Source organism: Callithrix jacchus, chromosome 3 (assembly GCF_049354715.1).
Source record: "Callithrix jacchus isolate 240 chromosome 3, calJac240_pri, whole genome shotgun sequence".
Lineage (NCBI taxonomy): Eukaryota > Metazoa > Chordata > Mammalia > Primates > Cebidae > Callithrix > Callithrix jacchus.
In genome coordinates this window covers 70,753,771-70,770,033 of record NC_133504.1, presented here as the reverse complement: position 1 = coordinate 70,770,033, position 16,263 = coordinate 70,753,771, and positions in this window count along the sequence as shown.

Here is a 16,263-nt window from a genome sequence, read left to right as displayed (position 1 = left end):
AGTCCTGAGTCTGACACTTAGGAGTATGCACATTATAAATCTTAGCTATTCTTTGTTAGGCTGGTAGGAATGGATTTGAAGAGAAACAAATAAATGGAAGAATAAATATTAGAAACAGAGTGCACTGGAATTCCTCATTAATTGATATGCAAGAAAGGTGGGAGAATCACTCATGACCTCAAAATTATGTTTTTTGTTTTTGTTTTTTTGAGATGGAATTTCACTCTCTTGCCCAGGCTAGAGTGCAGTGGCTCTGTCTTGGCTCACTGCAACCTCCACCTCCAAGTTCAAACAGTTCTCCTGCCTCAGCCTCCCAAGCAGCTGGGACTACAGGCACCTGCCACCACACCTGGCTAATTTTATATTTTATTTTTAATAGAGACGGGGTTTCACCATGTTAGCCAGGCTGGTCTTGAAATCCTGACCTCAGGTGATCTGCCCACCTCAGCCTCCCAAAGTGCTGGGATTACAGGTATGAGCCACCATGCCCAGCCCAAAATTATGGTTTCAGAAAGTATTGGATTGCAGTGCATTTACTGAGATAAACAAATCTCCATTTATTTTGAAATGGCTTACAGTTTTATGAGTTTATTCACCCACCCCAGCATGCTTATGAAGTCTTTTGTTCAAAATCCCTCTCCATTCTTTAGGAATACTCCAACATTTTATCCAGACTGTAAAGTCTGTTTCCACTGCCTCAGCACACAGAGAAGACACACAATTATGGATTTTATACTTATTCATAGTATCTCTATCCATCTAATATTTAAAACAATGACTCGGATTATTGGCATTTTGCAGATCTCTTAGAGTTCTGTGTTTAAATGACTGCCATTCAGCTCTTTTCAAAATATAAATGGGTTAATTAATATTTCATAGATACAGCCTGATAGTAACTGTTTCAAGCTTTGAATCTTTCAACTTTTGCCAAGTAATGTAACATAATATATTCACAAGTTCCATAAATTAGAATGTAAACATCTTTGGGAGGACATTCTATCTACCACAACTTCTAAAGGGCAATATAAATAAGACATAAACAGACAAACCAAAAACTGCTCTAAAATACTTCAGGATATTATTTTAGCTTCTCTAGTAATAGAGCAGCATATGTAAAGTAATTTTTTTTTTTTTTTGAGACAGAGTCCCACTCTGTTGTACAGGCCAGAGCATCATGGCACAATCTTGGCTCACTGCAACCTCCGCCTCCTGGGTTCAGGTGATTCTCCTCCCTCAGCCTCCTGAGTAGCTGGGACTAAAGGCGCACACCACCATGCCATGTTAATTTTTGGATTTTTAGTAGAGATGGGGTTTCACCATGCTAGCCAGGATGGTCTTGAACTCCTGACCTTGTGATCCACCCTCCTTGGCCTCCCAAAGTGCTGGGATTACAGACCTGAACCTCTGCACCTGGCTGGTAATTTTTTTTTTTTGTAGTTCATTCAATTCCATCCTTAGAATCACATCTCTTCTTTGCTCTAACATTTAATTAAGGAGGAATACATTTCCCAAAACTAAAAGCTTTAAAACATAGTTGAACAAGTTTATAATGTGAAGAGAATCAAGAATCAAAAATTGCCAGAAGAAACTTTCTTAGAGTATATCCTAGATAAATGTGTTTTATATATATATTCATAGGAAAAAGAAAGAACATTTTTCTTTAAAAACTAAGCCACCAGTAAGAGTTAAAAAAATTAAAAATTAATATATAACCAATAAAATAGTTGAGATTTTAAAGCAAATATGTAGTCTAAACAAAGATAAAATATTGTAAAACCTTTAGAACTTAGAGAAAATATTAAAATTTCAAGAAAGCATCTGACATTCATTCCACTGGCTTTGAAACCTTTTTTTTTTCAGATGCCTAAATATCTTTCAAACAAAAACAGAAGAGCAATGGAAATAACCGAAACATTCCTGAGCTTCATGATAGGGAAGAGGGCTGATAAAAGTTACTATAAAAACAAGACCAACCAAGAAAACCAAAACTAATCAGTACTCCTGCTATTTCCCAAAACTACATTTTCTTTTCAGATTTAAGATCTAATGAAAACTTGCATGGAATGAAATTTTGGCATCTATTTATTTCATAAGGACATTTTGTTTAAAAAACTTATATTAAATGCTTAATTCATCCACTGGAGTAGTGAAGGACATACTGGACCATCATTAATCATATCAAAGCATTACATTACTCCAAACAGAAAACAATGTCCTCATAAAAACAATATTAAGGCAATATCAAAGTGAAAGCCAAATAATTATAATATGCTTTGAGGTATAAAACCTGCAGCAAAGGAGGGTACGATGACCTTGTTGGAGACAATGTAAGTACTAAGCTGCACTTGGAATAAGTTAACAATGTGCTTTGTGAATGTGTGGGTGTGAGTGTGTGTGTGTTAGCACAGAAAGGAGCAGAAAGTTCTAAGCACAGTCACTTCCATTCATGCACTGTTACTGAGAGAGTTCTTTAAGTGATCTCACTATACAAATTTACTACTACTTTAGTTCCTAAGAAGTGAACACCAAAAAAAATAATGTCTATGCACAAAGATAGATTCATGAATAAATATGGCAATATACAAATAAGATTCATATAGCTGCAGTACCTAGTCATTGCCTTACAAAAAGAGGTCATGAAAACTGTTTGCTGAACAACAATGTAAGAAAAATCACCAACCAAAAATGATTGTGGGTATTTTGTAATTTACCGCCTTTACATAGCAACATGACTTATCTGCATCATCAATTTGTATGCTTTCACACAAATGCACTTGCTTATATCTTAGCTTGTTATTGAGACGGCTCCGTTGTCTGAGGTATAAACCCTGGTTCTTTGTCACAGTTGAGAAAGAATTCAGGGCACGGACAGACACTAGGAGTGGGTTTAGGAGTGTAAAGTTTAATAGACAAAAAGAAGAGAGAGAAAAGACTTCCTCATGTTGAGAAAGCAGGTCCCCCGAAAGAGGGTCTACAGTTTGCGGCCAAATGCAATCAGTTTTCTACAGAGGCTTGAGGAGGCTGTGATTGATTTATAAGGGATCAGGGGATTGGTTTGATCAGGTATGCCATTTACATAGCCCAGGAAAATACTGGCCCTCCCATCCTAGTCTTTCATTACGTAAAAGTGGCCTCTACCTGGCGGCAGCCATGATTCCTGTGTACCTGGTTTTACCTGGAGGCTGTGATGATGCTGGCACACACGGTGACATGGAAAAGAAGGTGGGAGACGCCATATTGAATGTACCTGGCTTCCAGGTACAGCTGCCTGCATTTACACATAAAAGCGTCTAGTATGCATATCTATGCCTGATTTCTCAGGCTGCTTTCTGTTAGAGAAGAAATGGTTTGGGGCTGCTTTTTATTAAAGGAAAATTCCACTGAAAACTCTTTTATCCTTTCTCGCTACCTAAACATAATTTCTTAATAAATCCTGTATTATTAAGCCCTTCCCCTAACTTTGCATGGCTCACTCCTTTTTTTGCAGGCAAATCAGCCAAGGTCCTAGAAAGAGAGAGTAGCAAAGTCAGAGTAATTGATGAAGGGATTATTTACAAAGTCTAGACAGGTCAAAGGGAAATCAAAACTAAGAGCTAACAACAATATGAAAGTCACCACCCCAGGACTAAAAAGGAAATGGGACAGTAGCTGCTACTGGGTTCAGAAAAAGCTTAGCTTAGCTAGAGCTGTAAGAGGGCTCGCATCAAGAGCTATGGCCTTAAGGAGAGGAACACAACTTTGGCCAACCCATGAAATCAAACTCAACTGTAAGGCTGAGGGGAGAGGAGCCTGGTTAGTACAGTCACTACTTCAGGAGCACAGAACAGGAGAGAGAGACAATGAGGAGGGGATAGGAGAGAGGGAGGCAAACAATATTCAGCACACTCATGGTTCCTCTAATAACCTCTTACCACCACCTCCTCAGAAACCAGCAGAGTTTTTGATGTGCACTACACATTACCAGAAGCATCTGGTTTTTTAAAATTAAAACATTGAGACTTTACCAAAGAAACATCTAAATAACATAATCATTACCAACAATCAGTTCGTTTTGCCCAGGATAGGTGATAGGCAGAAAAAAAATTAGACATGGAGAAATGAACCAATTGCTTTTCTGTAAGGAACTGGTAGAGCTTTTAGGGCCTCTAATACAATGAGGTCAAAGTGAGAATTTGCCCTGAAATAAAGCATTCATCTCAGTGTAGGGAAGGTACCCAAGAAGTTATTGCCGTAGACTGCACTACATGGCCAAGACACGTTCACTATTGTTGGAACTGCTGCTGGTCTCTTCAGCCCACAGAAATCTGGGTGAGATTTTGGGATACACCCTTCCTTCCCCAGTGAGACCCCTCTAATTCTCTGCCCTGAGAATTGACTTCTAGGCCTGCACAAACCAGGTGACACTTGCATCACTGACTGTGGAATCTGCAACAACCACAGAGGGCTCTGCAGGGTTGTTCCTGCATATGGAGACTCTCTGGGTTCTGGCACTGTTTCCAGGCCCCCTCTTAATGGCAATGAGGCAGTGACTGAAATAAATCCACCAGGCATGCTGTTCTGGAAGCCACCAGTTGTCTACATAAGCATTAAAAAGAATATGGGTGTTCTCTCCCAAGAGCAGATAAACAAGATAATGAACTTCGGTTTTGAATGGGACTTAAAAATCCTGAGGAAATTTGTCATGGGAAGAAAAAAAAATCTAGATTTTCTTCTCATGAGAACAGATGAGGCTTCCGAATTGCAGAAATTTGCAATATATAGTATAATGAGAAGCCAGTCTCCATTTTGTGATGTTTGACTGCTGATAGCTTATAACCCTCTTCCTCTCCACACTTCCTCTTCCTCTCATGTCCCACATCTGGCCAGCCAAGAAGAAAGCCCCGCTGCTCTCTCCCTTAGCACCTGAGGCTACACTCAAACTATGCACATCCCTGCCCATGCATGGGAAGCTTCACTCAGGCCTTACTCCTTTACAATTAAACCCAAGCCAAGTACCCTTTCCATGCTCTCTCAAGCTATTTAGGACCTGCTTGAGAAACTTCCCTGCTCTCCCCAGAGATGTCAGTAACACTCTCTTTTATTCCATCTCAGTGTGTATATGTGGTGTCACATATATGTGGCGTCATCATTCATCACACATGAACCAAATTTTGGATGGGCCCCCATGGTTTTGCAAAGCAACAATAATGTAAAGGAAAACTTCCTACTTTTCTATTTCCAATTGTTGAAGAAGTCATACTGGTTACCTACAGTTCGCAATCCTCATTTTCCTAAAAGGTGTAACCACCTTTATTCTCATTCAAATCCTTAATTTAGCCTACCTTCTGCTCCTTACCAGCTCCTTAAACACCTTCAACTCTTGTCAATTACACCGGGTTCAACAAGTCTTACTGTGGACAGTGTGGTCACAAAACACAATTTTTAAAAAAAATTGAAGTAAGGAAAATGAAGTCTCTGTACCCCAAATCAATGGTTCAATGTGTAGTTGTAGAATAGCAAGTTGTGAAGTTTTACCAGGTGAATTTGCAAACTCACATGCAAATATTTTCCCAGAACTCCTTTCTCTAATTCTTCCCATTCCAGTTGCTTACCTGTTTCAAGATTCCTGTTATTAGCTTGGCTAGACATTGCTTAAAACTTTTTTCTATATATTCAGTGATCCTGTGTAACCAAAGTTTTAGATTCGATTTGGATATGATAAGCTTGATGTTGAATTGAATATTTAGAATATTTTCTCAAATAATAGGATAACCTATTGTGATTTATATATTACTATTCACTAAAAAATTTTGCTGTGTAATTCAATTTAATTCAAAATGTTGGTTCGATGCAATGCAATTCATTCCTTTGAAGTGAAAAATGGGCTTTTATTTTTAAAGAATGCCTTTGTCGAACAGCAACTACAGTAAGTTACACACAAACCTCACTGGTTTCTCACCTCATCACTCTCTCCATAATAAGCCTTCATTGCAGATTTCTTTTAGATATGAACATTTCCACTTAATTTGGCTCTGCCCCATGGCCCCTATCTGACCCAAAAAAAGCCCTTATGCACTTATGACTCAAAGACAGCATACATTTCTGCAGAAAGCCAGACCAGCCTAGAGCCAGTAATAGGTTGTTAATATTTAACAAGGAAAAGTAAGGTACCCATTAGGAGGTTAAAATGGCTTGGCTGGGAGGAGATGGAATCTAAAGTTTAAAGAGATTGGAAATAGCCATATTAAAAGTCATTTTAACAATTAAGTTTAAAAATAGTCTTTATTTAAAATGCTTAATAAAGCATTCCGTGAAAGCGAAAATAAAAACCCAAATCATTAATTGCATACTGTAAAAGTGAAACTGATATAAGATAATTTTATACCACTTAGTTAATGCATATTCCCCTATATTTAGGTGTCTATGAGAAAGTATGTGTACACATTCATGGAAAATTATTGTTCAGAGTATAGAAATAGGACATTTAAATAAAATGTATAAAAGTGTTCATGATAAAGACCGGCAGTGTCACCTCATCTTGCTTTTTTTAAAAATGAAGGTGTATCTAGCACTAGCTTTTCAGAGGGTCATGTAAAATAAAATTCAAGGAAGTTTAATCAAAATATTCCACTCATATTACATGCTGTTTAATTTTATTGCTTTATTTCAATGTAATTTTTAATAGATGTTCTAGGTCTTAGCATTAATATTTAACATATTTCTGATACTATTTAATTTCATATATTATAAAATTAACATGCTGTAGTGACTGTAACTACGGAGATGATCAGAACAATGATGCACCTCTCTCAGCAGTGTAAAACATACATAGCATTTCCATTAAGGTCTAATTTACGATAGTAACAGTCACATTTTTCAGAGTAGTTCTGCAAGTTTTGACAAATTCATGTAGTCATATAACCACTATCACAATCAAGGTGAATAGTTGCATCACTTCCAAACTTTCCTATATGTATAGCAATTTAATAACAGCAACTTTTGAAAAGCCCAATCCATGAGAAAAATTCAATATTTTTCTTTGTTTACTTTGGTTCTGAACGATATAGGACATTCAATTATAGAATTAATAAGTATAAATTCAAATTGATATTAGATTCAACTCTCTTGTCCTTCACAATAAAGAACAAGTATTCTCTCTCTCTTTCTCTCCCCCACTTCTTCCCCACCTCCTATTTAACCCCTTCCTAATGCATATACACATTCCTACCTGTTTCCAATACAAATCAGGATGGTACATTTTTTATTTTTGTTTTTATTTTCTTTATACAGACAGCCAGGCTTCTCATTTGTATGTTTTAGCAGGACAGAAAATCTCTCCAATGCAGCATTACCTCACAAGCAAGAATGTAGCACTATATTAGTTTTTCAAGATTGGATAAAGCATGTTTTGGCTAAATGTGGACATCAGCAGTTTTAAAACTTAAATCTAATGCGTCTGCACTCTTTATTGTCTTAGAGGTTCCATCAGTAAATGCTTAAAATCTTTCTCCTGGCAGCAAAGGTCTCCAGTGAGGTTTTTATATGATTTGCTAAGAAATGCCTTGTTTCAGAAGTCATTCTTTTCAATCCCTAGGGAAGCATGTCTGCTGGAGTAACTCTGCCTTCATGCTACCTGCTAAATGACTTGGGAAAATCTCCTTATACAGAAGCAATATTTAAATTTAAAAAGACAGTTTGAAAACCTGTTTTTAATTTGTTCATGGTAAGACTTGAAACTTCCTCAGTTTTGTTAGCTGATAACTGCTTCTGTTTTTTATTTTGTTATTTTGTTTTTTTTTTTAACTTTTTTAAAAATTATGGGTGAGGATGGTAAGATGGAGACCCCTTTGTAGGAGCAATAAAGCATTCCTTTTACCATATTATTCTTAGAATGTCTGCAAAACTCATTTGCACAATTTGTGATCCTTCAGTGCAAGGTGTTATTCATAAATTGATGAAGATTTAATTCAAAAAGGCTTGTTGTGGATGAAATGCAGATAGAATAGGAGCTGCCTAAGACTTCACTGCTGTTGGGTTTCATGAATATTGAAAAGTACTATAGAAGTGAACTGGCCTTTCAGGTAATTTGAGCCATATCCATGTCCACACTCTATCTACTTTTACATGGGATGTGTACATAAAAACTAAAATTATTTACATTAGATACTTACAATAATTTTTATTACGAGCATCAGCTTATTTTTTCAGTTCTCAGGTGTCAATCTTTCTACTCTTACACTAATGTTCTGCCAAACACAAAGTGTAGCTGATTCATTTTCTTTTAACTTCTCAGCCCTACCCAGACTCCTATACAGACTCTCAAGTCATTTTACCTCTAGTAAGAGTTTATAGAGCCTCAAGCATTCTTTACTCTTCCCAGAAGCAAACTCATATTCATGAAATACTCTTTTCAATAACTTTATGCCAGTAATTGTCAAAATTTCATGTGCATCAGAATTATCCGGACAGCTTATTAAAACACAGGTTTCTAGGCCCCATCCCCAGAGTTTCTGATTCAGTTTGTCAGAACTTGGAGTGTGGCCCAATATTTTTCATTTCTAAACTTTCCCAGGTGATATTGCTGCTGCTGAGCCAGTAATCATACTTTAAGAACCATTGATTTGTCTGATTCATCCTAATAATTGATTGGTAGAATAAGGAACACATTTTTTCTCTATTTCCCTCTTCAATGCTGGATAGCCATTCACTGCTCAACACAATTGTAACCTTACAGATTTCTACTTGTTACCTCTACTAGTACAGTTGAGATATACCAGTTATTGCTTTTTGACACTCAGTTTTATCCCAATCCTGCTAAGCTATTTTCTAGGCAGCAGAACTTTAGAACCCATAGATAGGTTTACAGAGTCACCCACTAGCAAGTTTGTTTATAACTGGCCAGAGGGATGTGATCCTGACATATTTTAAAGCAAAAGACAAGAAAACATGATCGTTTTCTGGTGGCCTTTGTGGAAAGGAACTTTGGTACTGGCAGATGGCAGATGTGGGGTTTTGCCCTCAGTTTTTGGATTCTCCTCACGTGTACGTTGGTGCTGCTGATGCGCCACACTATTAGTGGCGGCTTCTTTGTGATCTTTGCACCTCCAAAGGCATTATGGACAAACTTCATAACCTTTGCTCCCCAGGAATTCCTAAGGTTGAGTATATTGCTACTAGTTTTGTTCTAAACTGATTCGTATTAGAATACCTAGGTGACTCCTGCTTTCCTGAGCTAAACCAGAGTGAAACAGTAAAAGTAATATGTAAAGGAGAAAGATAAAATTGTAAGACAGACAATTCATGATGTGGCTTCTTTATTCCCTTCCATAATGGTAGACACTAACATAATAGACCTTATCATTTTTCCTATTCACAAGAGAAACACACACTTATTCCTGCAATTCTATTCTTTGGTACATATAGCGACCTTTGAAGAACTGTTCAGATTACTCCAGAATTAAGGGTTAATAGTGCCTGATTATTTTGGAAACTAAAAGCTGTATTTGTTATTCTCATATATATAAGATGTATCTTTTTAAGTGGTCGGAAAAATATGTGTTCCTGGCATACTAGAAATTTGTAAAAACAAAAAAGCAAAAGCCAAGACCCCTGTACAGTTAAACAAATTGAGGAAATGTGCAATACCTTGCCTTATCTTAGAGAGTTTTATTGCATACTAAAATCTCTGAAAAGTCCTTCAGTACTGTATTAGTCAGAGTTCTCCAAAGAAGCAAAACCAATAGGAGAGACATCATGCAGAGACTTGGGGGTGAGAAGGGGGGGCGGGGAGAGAGAGAGAGAGAGAGAGAGAGAGAGACTGAGAGAGATTTGATTTATTGCAAGGAATCAGCTCATGCAATTATGAAGATGAAAAGTTCCAAGATCTGCAGTCAGCAAGCTGGAGACCCTGAGAGCCAATGTGTAGTTTCAGCCTAATTTCTAAGACCTGAGAATCAGGAGAACTGATGGTATAAGTGTCAGTTTGATGGTTGACAGGCTTGAGATCCATGAAGAGCCAATGTTTCAGTCCAAGTCTGAAGGCTAGAAAAGACCGATGTCCAAATGAAGCAGTCAGGAAGTTGGAGTTCCCTCTTACTCAGCATTTTGTTTGATTCAATAGGCCCACCCACATTATGGAGGGGAATCTGCTTCACCTAGTCTATAGCTTCAAATGTTAACCTCATCCAGAAACACTCTCATAGATACACCTAGAATGATATTTGGCCGGATGTCTGGGTGCCCCGTGGCCCAGGTAAGTTGACACATGAAATTAACCATCATGAGTACCTATGCTGAAGCATTTCCCCAACTTAAAAGAATCCTTATTTCATGTAACACTCACTAATGTTTTTCAGACACATTATTATTCAACAAAGCACCTATGGAAAATTTTGGTCCTTAAAAAAAAAGGGTTACTAGAGGTGGGCAGAGAAGATTGGGCAATACATCGCAGATCAAATCAAGAGAAATTCTGAGGACATACTCACTGAGATTCTCAGTAATATAGATATGACAACAGTTTGAAACTATCACAACTTAGTTCTCATTAATAAATTACCATAAGTAGTAGGTAATAGTTTTGCTTAAATTCTTTAAAATTTGCATCTTGTATCTTCTGATGTTTCCCACAGTACAAATTATTAGAATATCTGTAAAAGACTTTGTGCTAATTTTATAACAGGGATTATAAGGAAGAAACTGGATTCCATCCAACAGTGAATGGCTGAACAGGAAATGGGGAACTTCAAAGAACAATTAACAGCATTTTTCATGGAAAAAAATAGGGAACTTAACACTGAAGATAAAATAAAGAAAGGAAAGATATAGCTAGACAACAGATTACAAAAAGAAATTCTAGGCTTTTATATGAGGAAAGGGATCTGAATATTCCAAGTCCTCATTATGCCTCCACTTTAGTGTCACATGGATTCTCCAAGATTCCTCCTCAGCCTTTCTCCTCACAAGTGTTTGCCCTGCTGGCAATTTTACACCAAATATAATAGCTGTTGGTAGTGAGTAGGAGCTGAGCAAATATGTGATTCGCTCACATATTTGTGATTATAGGATTTCTATAAACAACTTAAAATGGTGTTATAAATCTTTATTCTACATTCAGATATAGTATGAATAAAATCTCTCTTAAAAGTCAAAATTCATAATACAAATCCTTAATCACTAATTAAATCTCCTAAACTTGAACTAAACCTTATTTTCACATCCCATCATCATCTCACTCTTTGTCTCAATTCAACAAGTTGTGAATAAGTTTGGAAATCAATCCTGCAGACACTTTGCCAACCGTTTAATGGGAGAAAAACACAAAACCAAAAAAAAAGAAATTCAAGGCACTTCACGAAAGAGCTGGTTGACTTTACATGTTGAAATATATATTCATGGAGAATATATATTCTCTTGTTGCAGTAAATTTAGGGAACCAAGACAAAAAGTAAAGAGACGTCCACAAAATGGTTGGATCCTGAAAGCAATAGTTATATTACCATTTCTTAAAAATAAGATTCTTCCTCTTTAGCCTTGTGCCTCTTGGGGCTAATTAAATAAAGATGCTGTAACCAAAAGACAGAAAGATGTTTTTGTTTTTTTTTTTAAACATGTGGTTGGACAGGTATCTCAATTGAGACCCATCTAAGTACAAAATCAATGGTGTACGGTAGAAAAGACAAAGTATATATTAGCTATAGTGAAAGGTTTATGACTGAAATGTCAAGATCATATGAATGTTGTGCAGTTACTTATTTAGTTGACTTGTCGATGTGGACTTATTAGACTACTGTGACTATCAGACTAGTTGCAGCCCTGTTTGTTGCTCAAGTTCAGGAAGCAAATGTTTAGAACAACATGATGCTCCTTCATTTACACATCTGCATATTTTTCCTCAAGGAGCTAAGTAAGGTATAAAGCCTCAGTTTTTCCCCGATTGACAAGAACTCCCACATTGCAGAAGTCCTTTTGTGTCACATGCCCTGGAATTGTTTTATCTCTATCTCAAAATACTCTGTTCATTGTTATTGTCTCCATCCTCCAGACATCTGTCTAATAAACATTTACTGAGAATCTATAATGTGCTGAGCCCTAAGTAAATAATAATAACAAAAATGACAATAGTAAAGGAACTATTCTCTGCCATCAATAGGACAGAAAAGTTAAACAGACAACTATAGGATAGTGTATGAGTGCTTAGGAAAGAAGTAAGTATACGGTGGCAAAACAGTGAGTGAGGTCCAGGAATATTTCCTTAAAAAGGTATTTCCTGAGCTGTCTCTTAAAATTGGTATTATGCAAAGGAAGAAATAATAGGGTCAAAGACAGCCAGACTTTGGGAAAATCCTGCAAGAACCCCAGGCAAGTGGAAGCAAAAATCAGGAGGCTTCTGCTGCTCCTACCAGTTGCCTGCCACCAGTGCCTCAGCCCCACAGAGGAGGTAACCAGATACAGAATGTGGAACCTGGTCACCACACTCCCCATATGAAACTTTTCTTGCAAGTTGCCATGGCAGAAGAAAGATGACCTAAAACTCACTCCTATGTTCAAAGTCTCATGCTAGCACCTCTCACTGACAGAACCTAAATCACAGGCAGAAACCTAATCACAAAGGAGTTGGGGTAATGTAATTTCATCCCTTTAATCTCTGAAATCCTGGCAAGATACAAAGAATGGATTGGGAATAGATGTCATGTTCCTAATGGGCTTCACTGTCCAATGTGGTATCTATTAGCCACATGTGGCTACCGAATGCTTGAAATGCAGCTACTCCAAATTTAGATGTGCTGTAAGTGAAAAATACACACCAGAGTCCAAAGATTTAGGATGATAAAAAGAATATCTTATTCACTATTTTATATTGATTATATATTAAAATGGTAATATTTGACTGTATCATTATTAAAGTGTTATTAACATTAATTTCACTCATCTCTTTTTACTGCTTTATTAATGCAGCTACTGGAAAATGTAAAATTACATATGTGGCTCACATTACATGTCTATTGAGTTGCACTACCATGACCATCTCCAGTGTAGTGTAAATGTTTGAAGGAATGGCTTAGGGATAAAGAGGGACCGAGCATTATGGGTGACAAATGTGGCAAAATATCAATGGCCAAGGGCTTCTATTTTAGACTTAGACTCATGAAAAAAGGACTAGAGAAATAGTAGATCACTGTCTTAGAAGAGGGTGAAGTCTGGTCCTGGTGACAGATAGCATGATTTACTCACTGCTGAAGACCCAGAAGCTAGAGTTTTGACAATTTGTGCTGGTTGATAAGACCCTAGGGGTGGATTGGCAGCAGGGTCTCAGCTCTCACCTAAGGGAGGGACTCAAGTTTTTTTCTTTTTAAATCAAAGTTTCTTGTGCTACAAAAGAAAATTCAAATATTGTCTTTCTTTCAAGTAAATTTTAAAATAATTTTTTAAGGAAGCACATATTAATTTATATACAAGATAAAATTCTGAGCTGAGTCTGAGTCTAAACCTCACAGCAACTTGCAAAATTGCAAAATTTTAAAATAATAAAACAGATGTCATTAGGAGACAAATGTAATCTAATTAGCATACTAAAGTTGGAATTAAGCCAGGCTCAGCATCTTACATAGTGGATTTTTCTTCCAAGAAAAAATCCAGAGTTGTTGGAGCAAGCATATTAAAACAAGAAATGTGCTAAAAATGCACTTTTAATCATAATCAGGAATCCAGAAATGTGACAGTTGTTCATTTCTTAATAATAGTAAAACTGAATATTTGTCACCTGTTTCACTCTACAGCATTATTCTATGAAAGAAAATTAACCAAAAAAGGGAAGTTGAGAAACATAAAAGTTATTTTCAATAAGATTAACCATCCAAGCAAAGATGGATAAAGAAGAGGAAGGAAGGAAGGAAGGAAGGAAGGAAGGAAGGAAGGAAGGAAGGAAGGAAGGAAGGAAGGGAGGGAGGGAGGGAGGGAGGGAGGGAGGGAGGGAGGGAGGGAGGGAGGGAAAGAGAGAGAAAGAAAAAGGAAAGGGACGACCATATCTCTACAAAAACCAAAAACCAAAAAAATTAAAACTGGCTGGGTATGGTGGCATGTACTTGCAGTCCTAGCTTCTCAGGAGGCTGAGGCGGAAGGACCCTTGAATCCAGGCTGCAGTCAACTATGATTGTGCCACTGTACTGTAGCCTGGGTGACAGAGCAAGACTCTGTCTCAAAACAAACAAACAAAAAGAAACAAACATTGAAGGTGACTAGGACTAGATACTTGTTCCTTCAGGATTCAAAACAACAAAAACAAGCATAGCAATGAGAAGTTGCCTTTAGATTAGGGAGGCTGAACAACAGAATGTTAATGAGATGAGATGCTGCAGATTCTTTGAGACTAATAACCTGAGCAACAAGAAATTGCATTTTTAAATTTTATCTCTGTAGTTATGTCACTCTCACTCAACTCAATTCCCAGTTGAATGGTAGAAAAATCAGAATCCACTTTGAAAAGAAAAGATAATTCAGATGCTTGGGATTATACAAATTGTGCTTTACACTACATAGGCTGCAACAACCTCAGTGTTGAATAAAATATAGGTGGCCGTTTACACTGGACTTATGAGGGGCCAACTGATTAAGAAACTGTAAAATATGTACCATTGATACTTGTTTAAATATGTATTTCGTATTCAAATATAAATAATAAATGCACAATTTTTTCAAGTGCAATGATATTTTTTTAATTCAGAATTTTATGTTCAAAAATACCACTCTTAAAAAACACAGACCCTCTTAAATTTCTGTTGTAAGTTACTCTTCCAAAATCGAAACTAGGTGTAATTTGAAATAATGTACTATATTTTATTCAAAACACTATATATTTATTACTGTACATATAAGTAACCTGTAACATTTTCCTTGAGAAAATCTTACCTTTCTACTTCAACGTGTCTTCTCACTTTTGAATTTTATCAATGAACAAAGAAATATCTTTCTGTATTAATCTTATTTTTTTATTGCATTTTAGGTTTCGGGGTACATGTGCAGAACATGCAAGACAGTTGCAAAGGTACACACGTGGCAGTGTGTTTTGCTGCCTTCCTCCCCTTCAGCCACATTTGGCATTTCTCCCCAGGCTATTCCTCCCCAGCTCCACCCCCGCTGTCCCTCCCCTATTCCCCCCAATAGACCCCAGTGTTTAGTACTCCCTTCCCTGTGTCCATGTGTTCTCATTTTTCATCACCCACCTATGAGTGAGAATAAGTGGTATTTCATTTTCTGTTCTTGTGTCAGTTTGCTGAGAATGATGTTCTCCAGATCCATCCATGTCCCTACAAACGACACAAACTCATCGTTTTTGATCGGTGCATAATATTCCATGGTGTATATGTGCCACACTTTCCCAATCCAGTCTATCATCAATGGGCATTTGGGTTAGTTCCAGGTCTTTGCTATTGTAAACAGTGCTGCAATGAACATTCATGTACATGTGTCCTTATAGTACAACGATTTATAGTCCTTTGGATATATATCCAGTAATGGGATTGCTGGGACAAATAGAATTTCTATTTCTAAGGCCTTGAGGAATCACCACATTGTCTTCGACAATGGCTGAACTAATTTACACTCCCACCAACAGTGTAAAAGTGTTCCTTTTTCTCCACATCCTCTCCAGCATCTGTTGTCTCCAGATTTTTTAATGATCGTCATTCAAACTGGCGTGAGATGGTATCTCAATGAGGTTTTGATTTGCATCTCTCTGATGACCAGTGATGATGAGCATTTTTTCATATGTTTGTTGGCCTCATGTATGTCTTCTTTTGAAAAGTGTCTGCTCATATCATTTGCCCATTTTTGAATCGGCTTGTTTGTTTTTTTCCTATAAATCTGTTTGAGTTCTTTGTAAATTCTGGATATCAGCTCTTTGTCAGATGGGTAAACTGCAAAACTTTTTCCCATTCTGTTGGTTGCCAATTCACTCTAGTGATGGTTTCTTTTGCCGTGCAGAAGCTGTGGAGTTTGATTAGGTCCCATTTGTCTATTTTGGCTTTTGTTGCCAATGCTTTTGGTGTTTTGGTCATGAAGTCCTTGCCTACTCCTATGTCCTGAATGGTTTTGCCTAGATTTTCTTCTAGGGTTTTTATGGTGCCAGGTCTTATGTTTAAGTCTTTAATCCATCTGGAGTTAATTTTAGTGTAAGATGTCAGGAAGGGGTCCAGATTCTGCTTTCTGCACATGGCTAGCCAGTTTTCCCAGATCCATTTGTTGAACAGGGAATCCTTTCCCCATTGCTTGTTTTTGTCAGGTTTA